At 36.1% G+C, this 19,398-nt stretch overlaps 1 pseudogene; it reads left to right on the plus strand.

Annotated features, from left to right (window-relative positions):
- The first annotated feature begins 17,420 nt into the window (after positions 1-17,420).
- LOC114620713 lies at positions 17,421-18,359 on the plus strand (annotated as a pseudogene).
- Positions 18,360-19,398: the final 1,039 nt, after the last annotated feature.

The following is a 19,398-nucleotide window of genomic DNA, read 5'->3' on the forward strand; positions in this document are numbered from 1 at the left end:
ATACTCAGAAGAAGCTCTAACATGTAATAAGGACACATGCTCCATCTTGTTCATAGCATCCTTATAATAGTCAGAAGCTTGAAATAACCCAGATGTCTCTCAACAGAGGAATGGAAACAGAAAATGTGGCATCTTTACACAATTGAATATGACTCAGTTATTAAAAACAATGACTTCATGAAATTTGCAAGCAAATGGAAGGATCTAGAAAATATCATCCTGAGTGAGGTGACTCAGTCACAGAAGAACACACATGGTATGCAGTCACTGATAAGTGAATATTAGACAAAGAACATGGAATACCCGTGACATAACTAATGGACCACATGAAGTTCAAGAGGAAGGAAGATCAAAGAGTAGATGCTTCAACTCACAAGCCACATGAAGCTCATGAACAAGGAAGACCAAAGTGTCCTTTGTCCAAAGTGGCCCTTCTTACAAGAGGTAACAAAATACTCATGGGAGCAAATCTGGAGAGAAAGCATCCAGAAAGCATCTCCTCTGGAGATAGGGGCCATCCAGAATCTGCTCCACCTGGGTATCCATCCCTTGTGCATTCACAAAAGGTAGACACTGATGTGGATGCCAGGATGTGAATACTGACAGGAGCCTGATATAGCTGTCTCCTTAGAGGTCTGCCAGAGCCTGAAATATACAGAGGCAGATGCTCACAGCTAACTATGAAGCTGATCATAGGGTTCCCAATGGAAGAGTGAGAGAAAAAACTGAAGGAGATGAAAGTGTTTGTAGCCCCATGAGGAGAGCAACAATACCAACCAGCCAGAGCTCCCAGGGTCTAAACCACCAGCCTGGGAGCACATAGGGAGGGACCCATGTCTCCAGCTGTATATGTAGCAGAGGATCATAGTGTCAGTCATAGGTGGGTGAGGAAGTCCTTGGTCCAGTGAAGGCTGGACGCCCCATATCCAGAGATTAGTCATGGTCCCCTGTTAAGAGATGTGGCCACCAGAATTTCAACCCAGAATAGCTCCTGTCTAAAGGAGTTACAGAGACAAAGAGTGGAGCAAAGACTAAAGGAAAGGTTATCCAGAGACTGCCCCGTATGGAGATCCATCACATATGCAACAACCAAACCCAGACACTATAGCTGATGTCAAGAGGTGGTTGATGATGAGAGTCTGATGCAGCTGTCTCCTGAGAGGCTCTGCCAGATCCTGACCAATACAGATGTGGATGCTAGCAGCCAACCATTGGATTGAGCACAGCGACTGTAAATGGAGGAGTTAGGGAAAGGATGGAAGAAGCTGAAGGGGTGTTATCTGGCATCAAAGGGAGGGGAGGCCCTTGGTCCTGTGAAGGCTTGATGCCCCAGTGTAGAAGAATGCTAGGGTGGTGAGGCAGGAGTAGGTCGGGAGGGAGGGACATAACCTCAAAAAAGCAGGGTAGGAGGTGGGGAGGGATGGGGGTTTGCAGAGGGGAAACTGGGAAAGGGGACAACATTTGAAATGTAAATATATAAAATATCCAATTAAAAAAAAGATTCTGAGTTTGTAGTTAGGGTTGACGAATCATCTTTAAACAATATAATAGAACAAATAAGGAGAAGCCTTTGCTTTACTGGTATACACAATGCTGGTGAACTAGAACAGAAAGATTAGCAGTGATTAAAAAGAGACCAGCATCATTGCAGTAAAATCTTCAGGAATATGTTTTGTGAGAGTCAACATGCAGAATCTGTGATCTAAAGATGACCAAGTTTGTACTGCAATAATGGAAGTCAAAGTTGGCAGTGTAAGAGTCACACCAATGGTACTGATTTCTAATGGTACTGATTTGGAGTGCATGCAGAGGAAATGGAGGATAGCTGAACCCTAGGACTGTGAGAGCCCAGAAGTGGGCATTGGTGAAGGTACAACCTTATTAGCAGTTGAAGGCCCAGGATTCAAGGAGTCATGCAGAAAAGTTGAGGCAGAACTAATATAAGAGGCCAGGAGTGGCTACTGGTGAAAATATAGACCAATTGTAGTAAAACACCCTAACATTTTGAAGATGACAATACCATGCAACAGCCATCAAGAACAATTTCAGCCTTAGACTTGATCTTGCACAAACATAGAATACGAGCTCTGTGTATTGTAGAGGGCACACAAAAGACCCATTGAAAGAGTCCAGAATATTTTGAGTAAATCTCAGGCCCTTGAGTTATTTATACTTCCTGCGTTTAGTTTTGCTTTGTTTAGGTTGTGATTATTTCATGGTTTTTCAGTCTTGAACTGAAAAGGAATTTAATTTAGTTTTGATTTTTATAGACACACACAGTTGAAAGAATTTGAACTTTCAAAATGTTTTTAGAGTTTTAACTACATTGGATATTTTAAAAAGAACTTTTTAAAATGGTTAAATTTTAAAAGAACACTAGCTTTAAAATGTTCGAATGTTTATATTGTAGTGTTGGTGTTAATATATAATCTTGAGGATGAACTAGAAAGAAAAGTGTTTGTCTGGTTGAAAAGTGGTCAACTGTGCTGGCTAATTTTATGTCAAGTTGACCCAGCTAGAATAATCTAAAAGGGGGAAACCACAGTTGATAAAATGTCTTCACAGGATTCATATGTAGGACATTTTCTTAATTTGTGACTAATGAAGAAGGACCTAGACCGTTGTGTGTGGGGTCATCCATGGACTGGACTCTTCCAGTTTCTATAAGAAAGCTCAAACTCATTCATACAGGAGATAACTACTAGAACAGAACACCAATGACTCAGAATCTTAAGCACTTAAAGAAATGTTCATTGTCCACAGTCATCAGGGAAAATGCAAATTAAAACAACTCTGAGGTTCCAGTGAGATGAGGAGGAGTTATAGGATGTGGAACAGTCAGAGGGTGGACTGGGAGGAGAGTAAAATCTGAGTGTAAAGTATAAATAAAGAAAATAAAAAAATAAAAATAAAGGGACAGCATAAGCTGGCAAGGATGTGGAGAATGGGAGACATGCCTCCATTGCTCCTGACAGTGAAAACTTGTACAACCACTTTGGAAATCAATCTGGCAATTTTTCAGAAAATTGGTAATAGGTCTACCTGAAAACTTAGCTAAACCACACCTGAACATATAGCCAAAAGATGCTCCACCATACCACAAAGACTCCTCTATGATCATAGCAGCTTTATTTATAATAACCAGAAACTGAAAACAACCCAGATATCTCTCAACCAAAGAATGGATACAGAAAACATGGTTTATTTGCACAATGGAATACTACTCAGCTACTAAAACTAATATTGGATATTTTAACGAGAACTTTTAAAAAATAGTTAAATTTTTAAAGACCACAGGCTTTAAAATTTTGTTATATTTTTGTTGTAGTGTTGATATTATTGTATGTTCTGGAGGACAAATGAATATTTGTATATTTAAATGTATATTTTTTTGCAGGCAAATGAATGGAACTAGAAAATGGCTGAAGCTCTAAGATCAACAATTAATAAATGGGACCTCGTGAAAACAATTCTGTAAGGCAAAGGACACTGTCAATAGGCCAAAATGGCACTCTACAGATTGGGAAAAGACCTTCGATAACTATGACAAAGAGTTACCTGAGTGAGGTAACCTGTATTCAAAAGGACAAGCATGGTAAGTATTCACTTGTAAGTGGATATTAGTCATAAAGTACAAGATACCCATACTATACTCCACATACATAAAGCTAAACAAGAAGGAAGGCCCAAGGGAGGATTCTTGAATCTCACTTAGATGAGTGAATAAAATAGTCAAAGAGGCAGATGCAGTGAGAGAACTGAATGAGTGAAGGGATGGGGAGTGGAATGGGGTGGGTTCAGGATCAGGTGTTGGTAGAGACAGAAGAGACAGACAGAGGGCCAGGAGAACGAATGGAAATCACTACTTGTATGGGTGGGTAGTTGTGAGGTATCTCTAGTACATGTTAGAAACTTGGGTTGGGGCAGGCTCCCAAGAGTCTATGGGTTGACTTTAGCTGAGACTCCACACAATGGGGATATATGCCTGAAGAAGATCCTCCTATAACATCCTGTAGGATCTCAGTGGAGGGATAAGAACACCAACTCATCTACAAAACTTTTGACCCAAAATTTATTCTGAGTACAAGAAATGTACAGAAAATGATGGAGCAGATACTGAAGAAATGGTCAACTTGAGACCCATTCTATGGGTAAGCACCAATCCCTGACACTATTAAAAAGATACTCTGTTATTCTTGCATGAAGGATCCTAGCAAAACTGTTCTTTTAGATTCTCCACCCAATAATTGACTGAGACAAATGCAAAACACCACAGCCAGATATTGGACAGAGCTCAGGGAGTTGGGCAAAAGATTGAGGGCTCTGTACTGGATAAGCACACCACAGAAAGATTAAAGAGTCAACCAACTTGGACTCTTGGGGGATCTCCTATATTGAACCACCAATCAAAGAGTAAGGTTGAGCTGGACCTAGGACTCCCATACATATGGAACAGATATGCAGCTTAGTCTTCTTGTGTGCCTCTACAGCTGGAATGGGGGTTGTTTCTAAAGCTGTTTATATCTGTGGATCCCATTCCCCTATCTGGACTATCATGTATGGCTTCAGTGGGAGAGGGTAAACCTAGCCTTGCAGAGACTTTATTTTCTATTGTCAAGGGATGTTCATCAGAGTGCTCCACCCTCTCAGAGGAGAAATGAAGGAGAAAATGGTTAGGGACAGTGTAAAGGGGAATGGGGTGGGGGCAATGATCAGGATGTAAAGTGAATAAAGAAAGAAAGAAATGGAAAAGAGAGAGAGCGAGAGAGAGAGCGAGAGAGCGAGAGAGCGAGAGGGAGAGGGAGAGGGAGAGGGAGAGGGAGAGGGAGAGGGAGAGGGAGAGGGAGAGGGAGAGGGAGAGGGAGAGGGAGCTGACCCAGTAAGCCATGAGGAACAAACCAGTAATCAGTACCCCTCCATGGCCTCTGTATCAGCTCCTGCCTCCAGGTTCCTACAGAATTCCTGTCCTGACTTACCTTGTTGATGAACAGTGATAGGGAAATGCATGCTAACTAAACCCTTTATCTCCATTTTTTTTTTTTTTTGGTCATTACTATTTATTGTAGTAATATAACAAATAACTAAGACATGGTGACATGGTGTCTTATGTGATTTTCATTCTAAAATGGAATTTTATTTTTGATGACAGAATTATTTGGGACATGTTCTCACTTCTAATTTTAACATTTATTATCTGATACTATATATCCCTGACCACTGAATCTAAATTCATTAAATTTGTGGTGGAGTTTGAAGAGATTTCACATAGTTGCAAAGGATCTTAACAGAAATTTAATGATTAAGGTCAAGATTTGGTGTGGGTGAGAAAGCTTAGAGTATTATGTAAAATACTTTCTGCACAAGCTTCATGATATGAGTTCAATCTCTAAAACCCATGTATAAGTTGGAGAAAAGTAATTCTACAATGTTGTCCTTCCACCTCTGAATAGACTCAGTGGCACATATGCGACACCAACCTACAGGCAAATCAACAATAATAAACAACAATAATTAATAAACTTAGTTTTATAAATAAGAATTTTCTAATGTCAAATATGAAATTTACTTGCTGTATTTTGCTATTCAAGGTCATTCTACTGCATAAATCTGTAAACAATATCATGCAATGAAAGAAGATGACAAACTTAACAGTTTTCAGCAGCTATGTCAATGATCACACAAACATATAACAGCTTTCAAATTGGAGTTCAGAGGTCACTTTGTGAAGTTAATTTCTTATCAAATTGTTTCATTCTTTAAGAAGAACCTTTGTAACAGAGATAAAGTAAAACTATTTGTGGTATATTCTTCAAATTTTATACAAAAACTCTTCCCACCACAATGTTTAGTGACCAGACAACTATTCATGCTTGATGTTGCAGCTACATAAAAACCATAACAGTCATTAGTCCCATTATCACATAGACATTATTTACTAGATTTGCAACTATTTTTATATAGGAAAAACTAATTACATTGTCATCTGTGGTTATAAAGGTCACAAACAAAGTTTACTTCTAAATCAGTGAAGTATATTTGGACATCTTTCATGGTGAAACTATGAGCTTTTTTTCTCTAGTTTTCATTTGAATTAAGTTTATTATCCCATCAATTCTTTCCATTATAAAAAGTGAATAAAATATTCACTCGAGGGAATTTTATATTCTCAGAAAAATCAAGATTATAACAAAAAAAACAAGTTTATATTTTTTCTGGAATTTTTATTTATCTGTTTTCTCTAAAAATAAATAGATTTAATTGTTTTTTAACCTGTGTGTACATAGTGCTGAATCAATTGAGTAATTGTCAAATAGAAGAATGCTCACATTCATTATGTGAATTTAACATCCACATCTGACTTAGCGTAGAAAAACTTACACTATAAATTTTGGAGCAAAACTGAAAATTAATTTAAAAATCAAGATACCTTACAAGAATTCGATTTGTGCATCTAATTAAAGTGAATTAATTAATTAATTTATGAAAACAACAACAATCTCCATAGAGTGTCTATACATTGATATAATCTAGGAAAATTCTTCCAATGAGGCTTTCCTCTTAGTTGACTCTAGGCTGTGTCAAGTTGGCAGTTAAATCCAACTATGGCAGTACCACTATTACAAAATGAGTTTAGTATAGGTTTACAATGCTATTGGAATGCTGTTAGTTTGAAAATGCCTACAAATCACAGGTCTAAAGAGAAAAATCATCACAAATATTGACATGCAGAAAAAAATCACATTGAATATATGCTATGTATATGCAAACATACTGTTTTGTGGAACATATATATGTACATTGTAGAGAAATTGTAAATATGGATTCTTAGCTATAGTTTTGCAAAGAATTTCAATTTGTGACTTAAATTTTTCTTTTACTTCTGTAGTTTAAATAAACTCAAATAATAATGTTAATATAGCCTAGATTATTATCTTTTTCTTAGTATTTCTCAGCGTTGTTCATAGACTAATATAAGAACAGAAATATAAATATACTAACTTTCAACTACCCTGGGCAAAACTTATAAATAAACTAAGAATATAAACAAAATGATAAAATGGCATCATAAATAAAATATAATTCAAATGAATAAATAATTAGTCTCAAAATTTCTACACATATTTTATTACAAGTGAATTAAGGTAAAATTTGGAAGACTGTAGCACTTTAACTGTTGTCTTCCAGCTAATAAATAGAACAAATTAATGTCTTTATTTATAAACCATTATATATCTATTTTATATATAAATCCCTTTTGCCCTTTTCGTATTTAAAAATCATTATTTCAAGTTTTATAGTTTGTATTATCATAAATAAAATGTAATTTTATTTTTTATTTGTTATTTTATAGAATTACATTATTTCCCTTTTTTATCCGATCTCCCCACTGAAGTAAATATGCAGAATATCATTGTTTATTTGTTTCTTTTAGATAGACGTATACATTAATGGTAAACAAAAGAGGAATTTCAAATAAGACTTGAATTAGTACTGAGCTTTTAAAGGAGAAACAATCAAATTCAAATATATTTACTTAAATAAATGATGTGAGATTTTTCACAAAATAGACTATAATGGGTTATTCAGGGTATTTGCTGTACAAATTAGGCATTTATGCTTATACTATGAATAAATGTCATAAAAGAACTTACAATGATTTTGAAATTCCTTAGACAAACATCGATTTCTTTCTTTCTTTCTTTGGAGAATATATAGATTTGGTGTATTTGAAATACGTACTGCATGTACTTATTAGTGTACACTAATGTTTAGTCAATATAATTATTGTAATTTATTACATAAAATTATATATGTTGACTCTGTTATAGATAATGGAGATTAAGGAAATGATATTGAGAAGTCCCATTTTATGCATATGGAGGGACAGAATATATTTTAAATTAATTTTTAGTCAGGGCTTTGTTTGCTAGACTGCTCTTAAATGTATTACATTTAAACAGAGTCCATGCTGACCTCTGACCCAAGATAATGTTGTTACTACTGATTCCTAATTACTCAGATTACTAGTGTGTGTTACTAAGCTCAGTATATTCTTTGATTTCTATTAACAAGATAGGGAAAAGTGAATCTTAATAAGCGAATGAAAAATGTAAAAATTATATATCAGTTAGAGAGTGGAACAATACTTGGATTCTAAGAAAAATAACTGCTCAGTGACTACAATAGGGAACATTCAAAAATCATCTAACCCTTTGAGATATAGTAAAGCTAACATCTGAACATCACTGAGGAACACGCTTGAAGTGATCTGTAGAGATAATATTTTAGGAGGAAAAAAAATGTAAGAGCACCATAGTATACAACAGGCTGAATGTAACTAACTTCCAATAAGGTGGAATGAAACTACTGTATAGGGTGTAAGGGTAATGGCATAGCATAAAGCTTATGGGCTATCATTAGTGATAGAATATACATCTTATTTTGAGTAGGATGGTCTAAGGGACTATCAGTAGTATCCCTTATTATTTATTCTATAAGGGGCATATGTGACTTCAATATCAATTTATAGAATGTGAATGGAAAAAAATGATGCAACTTAGTCATTAAGTTCAGGATGTTCATTCAAAATTAAGTCAGTAGTCCTTAATTTTGTATTAGGTATTTAGTGAAACAAACAAACAAGCAAATGGAAATTAACAACATTTTAAATTACAAAATTAGAGTGATGCATATTCATTCAACCCACATTATTTATTTAAGAAATGTACATTTTGAAGAATGTATTTTACATCTGTTTTTGTATGTATATCTCAAGATCATATCATATCAAAAAGATATTTCAACTGTCTCATAGCTCAGAAATATAGTTCTTGACAACACATGTAAATTTTATACAAATTAATGTTCTGTAAATGCAGAGGCATGAATGAGATTGCTACCAGTGATGGCCATTTTCTTCAATCTAATCCCATATTCACATGCTTCATTGTCAGCATTCATAAACACCTAACTCACCTATCACACACAGATGCTCATTTCAACTTACCTACATGCCTAATTGTTAGTTATTACTGAATAACAAAATTGCTTGGAGACAGCTACAAAATAAGTACTGTTAAAAAACATTTGCTGAATCTCTGCACTGCAATAAATATTACAAGCTTACTGGTGTGCTAATAAAGGTCTTGTTTTTTTTTGAGATCATTTAATTTTCTTTCCCCAGAAAGAATTTAATAAACATTTCAATTAAATTTATAGATTAAAATATTCAGTGTAATCAAGGAGACAGTAGAGACTGTAATTCTAACCCTTTGGATAAAAGTGAACAGTAATCAATGATCTAGAAGACATGAGGACCTATATTGAGAAGGTCCTTGGTGCCTGATAAACAAGTCCCATAAGGTTGGAAGTCATTATCCTAAAGTGAAGCTTTGTACCACATTGATGGCGATGCTTTTTTCCCTTATAATATTCCAGAAGGCAAGATGAAACAATAGGAAGTGAAAGAACAATGCTAGTCATTGCCATTCTGCTCTTAGGGAAGGATAAAAACATTTAAAAATATAACAATTACAATTAAGTTCCTAGGTTTTAATTTATTATATTTGAGTATTGTAAGAGTATTTATTGGGCTGAAGAAATGGCTCAGTGGTTAAGAGCACTGACTGCTCTTCCAGAGGTCCTGAGTTCAATTTCCAGCAACCACGTGGTGGCTCAGAACCATCTGTAATGGGATCTGATGCCCTCTTCTGATATATCTGAGGGCAGCGATGGTATAGCCATATACACAAAATAAATACATGAATCTTAAAAAAAGAGTATTTATTGATAATAGACCAATGGATAGATAATATGTCACATACTTCCATTAAATATTTTGTATACTTCTAACACTTTAATTTGGATTCATGCATGTTAGAGAAACAGAGCTTGATGTTTCAATTGTGTACATGTGGCATGTTATTTGCAATACTAAATACAGCAAGGCATGGAAAACATCTCTAAATATCTTGTTGGAACATTCTGGAAGTTTACACTACATTAAAAGTTGTTGCATTTGTGATTATTTGCATGACTATTTGGAGTTGAATACCTTTAAGAGAAAAGTAAATTTCCATAGAATATACTGAGAGTGATTGATGAATTAATACTATTCATATCAGAATAATTTACAAAACAATAATCATAAATTAAATATATCCTGGGTACTAATTATGATTGTCCATACTATATGTCACGTGACCAAGAATGACATAAGTAATTCTATTGAGTTATTTTTATTTTAAAAGTATTTTTGTATATTCATTTGTTTGTACAGCTGTGATTGTGTGTGCATAAGTGTGTGTATATGAGTGCCTTTATACAAGTGTGCATATATGAATAGTTTTTTATTAGATATTTTATTTACAGTTCAGATGCTATCCCCTTAGCTCATTACTCCACCCCTCGCCCAGGAACCCCCTATTCCATCACCCTTCCTCCTGCCTCTCTGCAGATTTGCCCCTATCTACTCCCAACTCCCACCTCTGAAACCTCAAATTCACACAAACACACGGCATCCAGCTTTCATGGGACCAAGGATCTCCTCTCCCACCTATGCCCCACAGGGCCATCCTCCCTTACATATGCAGCTGGAGCCATGGATCCTTCCCTAAGTGCTCCCAGGCTGGTGGTTTAGACCCTGGGAGCTCTGGTTGGTTGGTATTGTTGCTATCCTTATGGGGCCATAAACCCTTTAAGCTCCTACAGTCTTCACTCTAACTCCACCATTGGGAACTCCTTAATCAGTTTAATGATTAGCTGTTCTTTTATCGTTGAGAATAATTTTCACTATCCTGGGTTTTTTGTTATTCCATATGAATTTGAGAATTTCTCTAACTAACTCTGTGAAGAATTGGGTTGGGATTTTAATGGGGATTGCATTGAACTGTAGATTGCTTTTGGAAATATGGCCATTTTTACTATATTAGTCCTGCCAATCCATGAGCATGGGAGATCATTCCATCTTCTGAGATCTTCTGAAATTTATTTCTTCAGAGATTTGAAGTTCTTATCATACAGATCTTTCACTTGCTTGGTTAGCTTCACACCAAGGTATTTTATATTATTTGTGACTATTGTGAAGGGTGTCATTTCCCTAATTTCTTTTTCAGTCTGTCTATCTTTCATATAGAGGAAGGCTACTGATTTTTTGTTTTTTAGTTGATTTTATAACCAGCCACTTTGCTGAAGTTGTTTATGAGGTTTGGGAGTACTCTGGAAGAAGTTTTGGGGTCACTTCAGTACATCATATCATCTGCAAATAGTGATATTTTGACTTCTTCTTTTCTGATTTGTATCCTTTTGACTTCTTTTTGTTGTCTAATTGCTCTAGCTAGGACTTCTAGTACTATATTGAATAGGTAGGGAGACAGTGGGCATCCTTGTCTAGTGCCTGATCTTAGTGGGTTTGCTTCAAGTTTCTCTCCATTTAGTTTGATGCTGGCTACTGGTTTACTGTATATTGCTTTTACTATGTTTACATTTTGACCTTGGATTCCTGATCTTTCCAAGACTTTTATTTTGAAGGGATGTTGAATTTTGTCAAATGTTTTTTCAGTATCTAGTGAGATGATCATGTGGTTTTTTTCTTTGAGTTTGTTTATATAGTGGATTACATTGATGGATTTCTGAATATTGAACCATCCCTGGATTCCTGGGATAAAACCTACTTGATCATGATGGATGATTGTTTTGATGTGGTCTTGGATTCGGTTTGCTAGAATTTTATTGATTCTTTTTGCATCGATATCCATAAGGGAGATGGTCTGAAGTTCTCTTTCTTTGTTGGGTCTTTGTGAGGTTTGAGTATGAGTGTGATTGTAGCTTCATAGAACAAATTGGATAGTGTTCCTTCTGTTTCTATTTTGTGGAATAGTTTCAAGAGAAATGGTATTAGGTCTTCCTTGAAGGTCTGATAGAATTCTGCACTAAAACCATCTGGTCCTGGCCTTTTTTGGGTGGGGGGACTTTTAATGACTGGTGGATTTCCCTAGGGGGTTATGGGACTGTTTAGGTGGCTTATTTACTCCTGATTTAACTTTGGTACCTGGTATCTGTCTAGGAAATTGTCTATTTCATCCAGATTTTTCAGTTTTGTTGAGTATAGGCCTTTGTAGTAGGATCTGATTTTTTTTTTTAATTTCCTCAGTTTCTGTTGTTATGTCTCCCTTTTCAGTTCTGATTTTATTAATTTGGATACTATCTCTGTGCCCTCTGGTTAATCTGGCTAAGGGTTTATCTATCTTATTGATTTTCTCCAAGAACCAGCTCTTGGTTTTGTTGATATTTTGTATAGTTCTTTCTGTTTCTATTTGGTTGATTTCAGACCTGAGTTTGATTATTTCCTGCTGTCTACTCCTCCTGGGTGTATTTGCTTCTTTTTGTTCTAGAGCTTTTAGATGTGTTGTAAAGTTGTTAGTGTATGCTCTCTCCAGTTTCTTTTTGTAAACACTTAGAGCTATGAGTTTTCCCCTTAGCACTGCCTTCATGAAGTCCCACAAATTTTGGTATGATGTTTTCTAATTTTCATTAAATTCTAAAAAGTCTTTAATTTCTTTCTTTATTTCTTTCTTGACCAAGTCATCATTGAGTCGAGCGTTGTTCAGTTTCCATTTGCATATGGGTTTTCCATTGGTTTTGTCATTATTAAAGACCAGCCTTAGTCTGTGATGATCTGATAGAATGCAAGGGATTATTTCAATCTTTTTGTATTTGTAGAGGCCTGTTTTGTGACCAATTATATGGTCTATTTTGGAGAAGATACCATAAGGTGCTGAGAAAAAAGAATATTCTTTTGTTTTAGGATGAAATGTTGTATAGATGTCTGTTAAATCTATTTGGTTCATACCTTCTGTTAATTTCAATGTGTCTCTGTTTAGTTTCTCTTTCTATGATCTGTCCATTGCTGAGAGTGGGGTATTGAAATCCTCACTATTACTGTATGAGGTGCAATGTGTGTTTTGACCTTTAATACAGTTTCTTTTATGTATGTGGGTGCCCTTGCATTTGGAGCATAGATGTTCAGAATTGAGAGTTCATCGTGGTAGATTTTTCCTTTGATGAGTTTGAAGTGTACTTCCTTATCTTCTTTGATTACGTTTGGTTGAAAGTCGATTTCATTTGATATTAGAATGGCTACTCCAGCTTGTTTCTTGGGACCATTTGCTTAGAAATTTATTTTCCATCCTGTTACTCTGAGGTAGTGTCTGTCTTTGTCACTGAGGTACGTTTCGTCTATGCAGCAAAATTCTGGGTTTTGTTTGTGTCTCCAGTCTAATAATCTGTGTCTTTTTATTGGAGAATTGAATCCTTTGATTTTAAGAGATATTAAGGAAAAATGATAGTGGCTTCATGTTTATTTTTGTTATCATAGGTAGAATTATATTTGTGTAGCTATCTTCTTTTGGGGTTGTTGGAAGATTATTTCCTTGCTTTTTCTAGGTTGTAGTTTCCTTCCTTGTGTTGGCATTTTCCATCAATTATCCTTTGAAGTGTTGGGTTTGTGGGAAGATATTGTTCAAATTTTGATTTGTCATGGAATATTTTGGTTTCTCCATCTATAGTGATTGAGAGTTTTGCTGAGTAGAATAGTGTGGGCTGGCATTTGTGTTCTCTTAGGGTCCGTATGATGTCAGGCCAGGACCTTCTGGCTTTTATAGTCTCTGGTGAGAAGTCTGGTGTAATTCTTATAGGTCTTCCTTTATATGTTATTTGATCTTTTACCCTTACTGCTTTTAGTATTTTTTCTTTGTTTTGTGAATTTGATGTTTTGATTATTATGTGAAGGGAGGTATTTCTTTTCTGGTCTAGTCTATTTGGTGTTCTGTAGGCTTCTTGTATGTTTATGGGCATCTCGTGCTTTAGGTTAGGGAAGTTTTCCTCTATAATTTTATTGAAGGTGTTTACTGGTCCTGTAAGCTGGGAATCTTCACTCTCATCTATACCTACTATCACTAGGTTTGTTTTTCTCATTGTGTCCTTGATTTCCTGCATGTTTTGGGTTAGGAGCATTTTGCATTTTCTTTGACAGTTGTGTCAACATTTTCCATGGTATCTTCTGCATATGAGATTATCTCTTCTATCTCTTGTATTCTGTTTGTGATGCTTGTATCTACACCTGATCTCTCTCCTATCTCCAAGGTAGTTTCCCTTTGAGATTTCTTTATTGTTTCTATTTTCAGTTTTAGATCTTGGATGGTTTTGTTTAATTCCTTCATTGTGTTTTCTTGCAGTTCTTTAAGGGATATTTGTGTTTCCTCTTTAAGGGCTTCTACCTGTTTACCTATGTTCTGTACTTCTTTAAGAGAGTTACTTATTTCCTTCTGAAAATTCTCTATCATCATCATGAGAAGTGATTTTAAATCTGAATCCTGCTTTTCCAGTGTGATGGGGTGTCCAGGGCTTGCTATGGTGGAAGAACTGGGTTCTGATGATGCCAAGTAACTTCGGTTTCTGTTGCTTATATACTTGTGCTTGTCTTTTGCCATCTGGTTAACTCTAGTGTTACCTACACTCACTGTGTCTGACTGGAGTCTGTCTTTCCAGTTATCTTGCTTGCATCAGAACTCCTCAGAGTCCAGATTTCTCTGTGATCTTGTGATCCTAATCTCCTGGGTGGAAGAACTTCTGGATCTCAGGCCACCTCTGGGATCCTGAAATCCTGCTGCTCTGAGTGCAGTGGTTAATCTAGGATGGCTCAGGATATGGTATCTCCAGAAGAGCAGACCAGCTAGGTGTCTTCTCCAGCCAAAAAGACCAGGCAAGGGGTAGGGTGGTGGGGGAGCAGAAGGGAAGTAGCATTCCGGAGGGGCAAGGTTTGTGTTGTTGATGGGTCCTGAGCATCCCTGTCTCCCAGCTGTAGCTCTGAGGTGTAGGGAGTGGGTGGGTGTTCTTACCTGCTGCTCTGAGTGTTGTGGCTCCTCTAGGATGTTTCAGGATAGGGTGTCTCCACAGGAGCAGACCAGCTAGGTATCTGCCCCAGCCAAAAGGACTAGGTGGGGGGGGGGGTGGAGGGGAGGATGGGCAGAAGGGATGTCAGGCATATGAATTCTTTAGGGTGTGTGTGTGTGTGTGTGTGTGTGTGATTGTGTAGGTTAGATGTCAACTTGTGGAATTTGTTCTTTCCCTTTCCATGTATGTCTTAGAGAAGCAGACTCTAATCATCATGCTAAAGAGTAAATCTATAGGCATTCAGTGATTTTGCCCAGATTCCAAGTGAGATGGTTCCCAACAACTGTACTCCCAGCTGCAGTATATCTCACACCTCCTTCTGGTGTTTGTGAGTACCTGAACATACAGGGAAAACACACAAGGAAACACATAACTAAAAGTATAATAAAAAATAAACTATACTTCTGCATTAATATTTATTCAACAAGATACCTAATAGTTGCTAAAACTTTTTTCATAAAAAATCACAAATATGATAGATAATGTTTACAATAATGAAAAATATATGTTAAAATTAATATACTAATGTACAACCTAAAATATATGTTTTTCTGTGTAACATTAACTTCAATTCTATGTATTATATTCTCATTTTCAATGTAAAAAATTAAAATTACAGAAAATAAATATTTTGAATTAGGTAGGAACTTAGCAGATTTCTGAACTTAATGTTAATAAATTAGATGACCAAATGTTGATTCAATCTGTGTATCTTTCCACTATTCAACTCTACAAATTTCATTGAATTCTGTAGTAATTGTATATAACAATTTTAGAATGTATTTATGTCAAACAATATTTTTAGACAACAATTAATTAATCTTAGTTTTATTCTGTTTTCCAAGTACATTCCATTACTTGATCTCAAAATTTTTCATGCACATGCATTCTTTACTGTCATCTTAGTTTGTTTTGTCTGTACTCAACTTTGCTTATTCAACTCCTACTTTCATGAATAAATTATCACTTATTATATTGACTATTTTGTTTTTCTGATTATAAATATTTATGCCTCCTTATTTTCATACAAATTATGATGAAATGTTAGATGATATTTAAATCTATTAATAAATACTAATAGAATGCAATTGTTAAAATAACTTATATATTATAAATATCATAAAGCATGGATTTCTAAGAGGTCATTATACATTGTAACATCATATATTTATGGATCTAGTATTTAATGTAATGCAATTATGTTACATACATAATTGAAAATAATATACTGAATTATATTTGAATTATTGAATACAATTGATATATATATATATATATATATATATATATATATATATATATATATAAAATTTGGAATCTAAGATCCAAATCCAAGGGAAGTGCTGCCACAGAAACACACACTGATGAGACTCGCTGCTATAACATGAGGTTTAAAGATACTAGTGCACTAGGACTCTCACGAATGCAGGCAAGAGAGCCCCAAACAAAAGCTGGGAGTAGTTCTTATACAGGGTTCATGAGGAGAGATCACAAAGTCTGACCTCTAGGTGACTCAGATTATGACAATGAGTGTCTTCCATTTGCCCAGGTTTATTACATTAAAGGCCCAGTTTCCTGATTCCTGGAATGTATCTACATGTTCTGGGCCCTCCTCACCCACAGGTGGGTTCCCTCCCCTGTGGTCTGAGGAATGTTAATCAGCTGCTCCCTTCTTCCTCTGAATGTTAATCCAGCAAGTGTCCTCTGACTAAGGAATGTACTCCTCCTAGAATGCGTCCTGGGGCAGGGGCAGTGATTTCTAAGTTCAAGCCAAGACCTGAATTCTAAATTCAAACTGAAACCCAAAAGTCCTACATTATGTGTTTAAATGGACTCTTCTATCATACAATACATCGTGGCCATAGTCCCTCCACTCCAAGTTTCTTCATACCTCCAGAACAAGGTATGATAAGACAAGGCAAAGAAGCAGAAAACTAATATCATATTGAAGCTAGCCAAGGCAACCCAATAGGAAGAAAAGAGCCTCAAGAGGAGGCAAAGAAGTCAGAGAAACATCTGCTCTCACTTTTAGGAGTCCCACAAAAACACCAAGATAACAGACATGACACATAAACATAGGACCTGGTACAGTCCCTTGCCTGGCCCTTGTTTACCATTTTAGTGAAATGAATCCTAGGGATAAAAAAAAAAGAGAAGATACATTAATATAAATGATGAAATTTCATTGATTACAAACAAAAAAGTAGTAACTCCTACTTTATTAATGTAACATAAAACTATAGGGTAGTTTAGTAATTCTGAAAAATATGTATCACCTTCATGCATTTATATATAGTGTCTATCTGGAAGTGCACATATAGGTGTACATGAGTATGTGCATATGTGTGTAGAGATATATATGTATGACTTCTTACATTACAGAAGTAAAGTATTTTGTTTTTTTAATCAAAAATAAAGATAAGTATTTTGCCACATTTGTCGGTCTGTGTGTGTAACGTGCAGCAAACATGGCTAGCCATCCAGAACTCGACATTGGTGCCAAGATGCCCACCCTGGGCCTAGGCACCTGGAAGTCTCCTCCTGGCCAGGTGTCTGAGGCTGTGAATGTTGCTATTGACATGGGACATTGGCACATTGACTGTTCCCAGGGGTACCAGAATGAGGAGGTGGGAGTGGCCCTCTAGGAGAAACACAAAGAGCAGGTGGGGAAGTGTCAGGATCTTTTCATTGTCAGCAAGCTGTGGTGCATGTTCCATGACAAAAGTTTGTTGAAAGGAGCCTGCCAGAAGACACTCAGTGACCTGCAGCTGGACTACATGGATGAATCTCTACCTTATTCACTGGCCATTGGGATTCAAGCTTGGGACCGCTTATTTCCCACTGGATGCATCAGAAAACATGATTCCTAGTGACACTGATTTTGTGGACACTTGGACAGCTATGTAACAACTAGTGGGTGAAGGTTTGGTAAAAGCAATTGGTGTCTTTAACTTCAACCCTGTTCAGATTGAGGGGATGTTGAACAAACTTGGCTTAAAATATAAGCCTGTGGTTAACCAGATCGAGTATCACCCACAAGTAACTCCGAAGAAGCTGATTGAGTACTACCATTGCAAAGGCATCGTGATGACTGCATAGGCACCTGTTTTCCTGACAGGCTTTGGGACAAGCCTGAGGACCTGTCTCTCCTGGAGGATCCTAGGATCAAGGCAATTGCAGCCAAGTAAAATAAAACTAAAGCCCAGGTGCTGATCCTGTTCCTCATTCAAAGGTACTTGGTAGTGATTATCAAGTCTGTGACACCAGTGTGCATTGCTGAGAACTTTAAGATCTTTGACTTTGAGTTGAACAGCGAGGACATGACCACTCTACTTGGCTACAACAGGAACTGGAGGATAGGTGCCTTGATGAGCTTGCCAACCACAAGGATTAGCACTCTACGCTGAAGTCTGAAGCTGTGGTGGATCCCTTCTCCTCCCCAAGCAACCTATACCTGTTCCTTCTGCTTTATCTGCCCTTGGAAGTGTCCTATGTTCCTCTGCACTGGGTGTCACCTTGTGGACCAGATGGTGAGTGTTTGTTAGTTTGACATAGAATCTGGAACTCAGTACCAGTAGCTGAGGTGTTTCTTGCAACCTTTCTTGGTCTTTCTTGTTACCTACCTAGATGACTTTATAGGAGTACCCTTTCCAACCAAAGAGAAGCAAGATTTATAGCCTAAGTCATGCACTAATACTTAACTTAGAGTGCTTAGAACTGTAATCCTTTGGATCAGACCTCTCCTTGCTTCAAATAAAAACTGCTATTGTGAAAAAAAAAAGATAAGTATTTCATTGTCAAACAATAATCTTAGGCAATGAACTGAATTAAATCATTATAATGAAGAATTATAAAAATGATATTGAAACATTATAAAACTAAGGATGTATTCTGGATAGTTTTGCATAGATAAAATTATAGAACATATCAGTGTTCGTATTTGTGCCTAATTCTCTAATTTAAGAATTATAACATATAAGATTATTTATAATTGAAATATGTTGACAAGTCACTTCAAGGTTGAATACTTTCAAGTTTTCAAAATACAGCTATGAACATTAATTTATACTCATCTTGGCAGTTAATGCAAATATTACTATTGATTCCAAAGAACTGCTGATATACAAATTATATGATTTAGTTTAATATTGGCATGAAACAAAATCCTCATATGAAACTTTGGTACAATAGCAATTTTCACCATAGGATTCATTAACTTTGAATGACTAGGAGTTTTGCATGTGATCTCTCTGGGGACTTTAAATCTTTTAGTAAATGACACGAGAAAAATATATGGTGTAGAAATAGCAGCATAAAAAAATTGTACCCCTTTTCAGCTTAAGCAAGAACCAATGGTCATTCTGCTTATTTCATGTACTCCTCATCCCAACATTCCATTGTGTTCAATGCAGGGATATTAGCTATCATCTAGAGCATAGCACTTTT

Source organism: Grammomys surdaster, unplaced genomic scaffold, assembly GCF_004785775.1.
Source record: "Grammomys surdaster isolate TR1022 unplaced genomic scaffold, NIH_TR_1.0 170, whole genome shotgun sequence".
In the NCBI taxonomy this organism is placed as follows: domain Eukaryota; kingdom Metazoa; phylum Chordata; class Mammalia; order Rodentia; family Muridae; genus Grammomys; species Grammomys surdaster.